This window comes from Astyanax mexicanus, chromosome 24 (assembly GCF_023375975.1).
Source record: "Astyanax mexicanus isolate ESR-SI-001 chromosome 24, AstMex3_surface, whole genome shotgun sequence".
NCBI lineage: Eukaryota > Metazoa > Chordata > Actinopteri > Characiformes > Acestrorhamphidae > Astyanax > Astyanax mexicanus.
The window spans coordinates 9,202,126-9,208,171 of record NC_064431.1 but is presented as its reverse complement, the minus strand read 5'-3'; positions in this window follow the sequence as shown (position 1 = coordinate 9,208,171).

The following is a 6,046-nucleotide window of genomic DNA, read 5'->3' as shown; positions in this document are numbered from 1 at the left end:
AAACATCTAGCCAACCTCACCAAAACATCAAGCTAACCTCACCAAAACACAATTAGCCAACCTCACCAAAACATCTAGCTAACCTCACCAAAACATCAAGCTAACCTCACCAAAACACAATTAGCCAACCTCACCAAAACATCTAGCTAACCTCACCAAAAACATCCAGCTAACCTTACCAAAACACATCCAGCTAACCTTACCAAAACACATTGATCTAACCTTACCAAAACACATCCAGCTAACCTCACCAAAACATCTAGCTAACCTCACCAAAACACATCCAGCTAGCCTTACCAAAACACATCCAGCTAACCTCACCAAAACATCTAACTAACCTCACCAAAACACATCCAGCTATCCTCACCAAAACATCCAGCCAACCTCACCAAAACATCTGGCCAACCTTACCAAAACATCCAGCCAACCTTACCAAAACATCCAGCCAACCTTACCAAAACACACTGAGCTAACCTCACTAAAACATAATTAGCCAACCCAACCAAAATATCCAGCCAACCTCACCAAAACATCCAGTGAATCTCACCAAAACATCTAGCCAACCTTACCAAAACATCCAGCCAACCTTACCAAAACACATTAAGCTAACCTTACTAAATATCTAGCTAACCTCACCAAAACACATCCAGCCAACCTCACCAAAACATCTAGCTAACCTCACCAAAACATCCAGCCAACCTTACCAAAACATCCAGCCAACCTTGAACAACTCTCAGCTTTGTGAGCCATTATGATGGTGTCTGTTTAAAACTACCAAACCCATCCAGCCAACCTCACCAAAACAGCAAATCTCGTCAAAAAGTCCAACCAATCTCATCAAACCATCCAGCAAATATTGTCAAAACATCTAGCTAACCTCACCAGAACACATCCAGCTAACCTTACCAGAACACATCCAGCTAACCTTACCAAAACACATCCAGCTAACCTTACCAAAACACATCCAGCTAACCTTACCAAAACACATCCAGCTAACCTTACCAAAACACATCCACGTAAACTCACCAAAACATCTAGCTAACCTCACTAAAACATCCAGCCAGCCTCACCAAAACATATAGCCAACCTTACCAAAACATCCAGCCAACCTTACCAAAACACATTGAGCTAACCTCACTAAAACATAATTAGCCAACCCAACCAAAATATACAGCCAACCTCACCAAAACATCCAGTGAATCTCACCAAAACATGTAGCCAACCTTACCAAAACATCCAGCCAACCTTACCAAAACACATCGAGCTAACCTTACTAAAACATCTAGCTAACCTCACCAAAACACATCCAGCCAACCTCACCAAAACACATCCAGTAAATCTCACCAAAATATCTAGCTAACCTCCCCAAAACATCCAGTAAATCTCACCAAAAGATCTAGCTAACCTTACCAAAACTTCTAAGCCAACCTCACCAAAACACAATTAGCCAACCCAACCAAAATATTCAGCCAACCTCACCAAACATCCAGCCAACCTCACCAAAACACAATTAGCCAACCCAACCTAAATACAGCCAGCCCACCTCACCAAAATATCCAGCTAACCTCACCAAAATATTCAGTAAAGCTTACCAAAACATCCAGCTAACCTTACAAACATCTAATCCATCCCAACCAAAACATCCAACCAACCTTACCAAAACACATCCAGCTAACCTCACCAAAACATCCAGCTAACCTCACCAAAATGTTTAGTAAAGCTTACTAAAACATCCAGCTAACCTCACCAAAATGTTTAGTAAAGCTTACTAAAACATCCAGCTAACCTTACAAGCATCTAAACCAATCTCACCAAAACATCCAGCCAACCCCACCTGAACATCTAAGCCAACTTCACCAAAACATCAAGCTAACCTCACCAAAACATCCAGTTAACCCCACAAAATATCTAAGCCAACCCAACCAAAATATCTCTTACAACATAAAAAACACAAAATGACAATATTAATTAAACCACTACTAAACTCCTTTTCTTCTAGCTAAATATATAAATCTTTACTTTTATTTAAAAAAACAGTAAAATGCATATTTTTGCAGTTAAAACGTGTATTTTAACAGTAATATATATCCAAAACAACAGACATTTTTGGTACAGTTAAACCAAATTGTTTTTTTTTTTTTTTTATAAAGAAACCATTTTATTTCACTGTTACTGTCCCTAAGATACACATATCATAGACAGGTAATTCCTGAATATGACACATGACACATTTTAAACTTTAAACATTTTAAAGCTTAATTCACTCACTATTGAAGTGTCTTGATGCTTTTGCTCATGTAGTGAAGTTGTCTGTACCCTAAGATCCAGTGCTTATGAACATTAACCAAGGTAATATAATAGGATAAGACAAGATTCTTTAATTCTGGTGTTTTACATAAACAGTCTGTGTGTATTCCGGTGTGTTCTGTCTGAGGACACTAAGAGACACTCAGACAGGCTATTTTAAATTCTGCACTCCGGGATTCGCTCAAAGTGTTTGATCACAAACATCCATGAGATTTTAGACTTTGATCTCTGTATACTGCACCTCCCAGGAATACGAAATGGGGCAGTGACTGCTGCAGAGGGCACAGAGCCGCTCGCATCACGCTTCCTGACCTCTACTCGTGTGTCGAATGGGACGTTTGACAAGAGTTCGGCATTAGCAGACCTGTAGCTTCAGGGTCCTGATTGGATGGGAGTTGCATGATCAATAGTGCACTCAGGACAGGGAACATGTCCAGGAACGGTCCAACAAATAAACCTAAAGCTTTGATTTTTAAAACTACAATGTGATGCATTAGGATGCATCAGTTTAAAGAAGTAGAACAGTTTAAAGAAATGTTTTGGGTACTGTTCTCTAATACTAACCACTGGATATATAACATGGCACCTCATGGCAAAGAACTCCCTGTGAATCAAATTGTTGCTCTCTACAAAGATGACCTAGGCTATAAGAAGATTGCTGAGATACAGCATGATGGCCACGTTGGCAGTTTTCTGGTAGATTTTGGATCAGGTTCAGGTTAGGCCTAGGAATAGGATTAAGGTAAAGGTTTAGAAAATTACGAGGGTTAAGGTTAGGTTTTGGGTTGAGGTTAAGGCTAGGTTTAGGATCAGGATTACGGGTACAGTTTAAACAGTGCCCTATTCACTATATAGTGCACTGCTTTGGGCTTAACAGTGTTATTCAAAAATGTAATGCAACATTTTTAATGCACTGAAGCCAACCCACAATGCACCAATTTTATACATCATACAGAGACTCTGCGAGGTTTAAATCTAAATTAGAAAAATGTGTGGAAGCATTTAAATCAGTCTGTCATTTTCTCACACACACTTAGCTCTGCCCGCTATGTCCGGACTACAATTCCCAGAATGCACCACACACTGACATCACTCCTGTTCATGATCATATGACACTGCACACGGCATGACCCAGAAGCCAATCACCTGAATATTAATTACACCTGTGTATACCCATACATATATAACCTCACTACATACACTCCTTGCTGAGTGATGATGTTTTATCCTTACACAGCGCATTTTTCTTTCGGATTTACTGACCTCAATTCTTGCCTGCCCTCTAATATTGCCTTGCCTGTATAGGACCCCTGGACTGGTTCTCATGTATGGTCTGTCTACTCCCTCTTGCTGTTGTTTACCGGTGTTGACCTTGCCTGTTTGGACTACTCTTTGGTTTAATACTTTATTTAACAAAGTATATGTTGATTTAATCCATATACAGTATCTTCTTATCTGCTTCCTCCTGGTCAGGGTGGTGGCATAGGTTCATAGCTTACCCAAAATGACTGGACATAAGGTAGAAATACCCCCTGCATGGGTTGCCAGTCCATCACAGGGAACCACACACAAGCAGTCATTTACACTCACACCTAGGGGTGATTTAGCATAGCCAATTAACCTACTGTGTGTATTTTTTGGAGGTGGAAGGAAATCAGTGCACCAGCAGGAAATCCACACTGAGACAGGAGAACACACTGAACTCCACACAGTCAAATCAGCAGCCAGTCAGCTAGCCACTGAAATTACGTTCAGGTTGGACAGTTATATTTCTGGGAGGTAGCCAGTAGCCAGAGCATTATAGCACAGAGTTGCCTAAAAATTGCAATCAAATCAAACCATTCTGAGGTCAGATATGTACACTCCAACCACCAGAAAGTCAAATTCTGCTAGATTTGTGTGCGCTGTTGTCTTCAGTTGAAAGGCAAGCTTAGATGATGCTGACGGTTAAAATCCCGGCTTCGTTCTCCATGGCTACAGTGCTTGAGAATGTCCTAACTTGAGTCTAAGTGAACTTCAAATTGAAAGCTGGACACAGCATCCACTAAGGAAGATGGATTGTGCCTTCCTTTGGAACTAATTAGGTAACGTCTTTCAGGGGTCAAGTCGAAAATACCGACTGCACGCTACGCTAGCAGCAGTTGCTGGAGAGATGGACGTGAATGTGAGTGGGCTGGTGTGAATTTATAGAGGAGATACAGAGCCTTAAAGTGCACAACGAATAAAAAAAAACTCTATCATGAACAGTATGTAGACTCTTAAGGATGGAGCAGAGAAAATTGCACAGTGTTTTCAAAACATTTCCCAATGCTAATGTCAAACATGGAGTCTAGACTATAAAAAACACATGAAATGCTTACACTTTATTGCATAAATACACTAGCTACCATATAGATTTGCTTAAAAATAAACCACCATAAGACCACCACTAAGAACTGTGTCTAACTGATTGCAAGGTGTGTCTAAAAAGATAGGTAGAGTGTGAACAGGGTTATACACTTATAATAATGTCTATTTCTGGGTAGGGTACCTCTTGGTGAGAGATCATTGACTGATAGACATGTCGCTAAGATTCATTCATTGGACTTCTGCCTTCGTTTGAAGCTCAGTCTCAGTGCATGAGAAAGGTGAACTCCTACACAGTAGAACGCAACATTTGAGAATGTTTCATTGATTATTTTATAACATTCTAACTGTTCTGATTTCATGTGAAAGAGGTATATGACTGAATACACTTGATTAAAATAAACTCCACCCTTTCAAGGTCTTACTTAAATAATGTAGCACCTCATTAACCCATGCATCTTCCCTATTGATTAATAGTTAGTTATTTGTAAATGTTATAAAAATGTTCTTAAGTTTAAACCAGTGTCTGAGGATAGATCTCTGAGTCACTCAGTGAGTCGACTCTACACACAACCCATCATGTAAATTCCTTAAAATGTCCAAACAACACACAGATCACATGATAATGTACAAAGTACCAGCAGATTTTTAAGTTTAAATGTCTTCAGCTTTTTAATGCCTTATTGCTCTGTTTTTCAGTGATCAAGTGGATACATACACTGAAAAATAACTTGGTTCTTTTCTTGAAATTTAAATACCAATGGGTGCGTGAGTGGGGGTGGTGCTGAAAATTTTAAAACCTTTCTATTTTTTTCTATGTTCTTGTTAGAAGGGGTTCCACTCTCAACTATTTTTAGTTCCATGCTTGATCTTCTATTATTCCATTAATTTTTGATGTTTTAGGTTTTTGCTGAGGTGTCATTTCAGTATTGGCATTAAGATATTGTCATGGCTGGACAGGACTCAGACATGCGCAGATACAAATAAGTATCTGCATAAATTAAAAAAGTATGAATAAAGAGAGTGGTCAAAACGAGCAGGGTAAACACCGATAAACAGCAGTAAGAGTGAGCAAACATACTATAAACCATCAGTCCAAAGGTCATACACAGGCAAGGTTGGAATTGAGATTGCTTGAGTTAACACAAGAAATGGAAAAAACACTTCATAGAGTGGCAAAACAAACAATACTCTGCAATGAGTGAGTGAAGTGAGGGTGTGCATATGGTGGATGGAACAGGTGAAATCAATAATCCGGTGATTGACCTCCTGGTGGTGTCATGTGTAGTGTCGAGTGATGGCTTGAATGAAAATTGCATGAGGTGCATTCTGGGTATGTGGTGCTCTAGAGGCTGGAGATCGCAGGTAGAGCTAAGAGTGGGAGAGATATTGC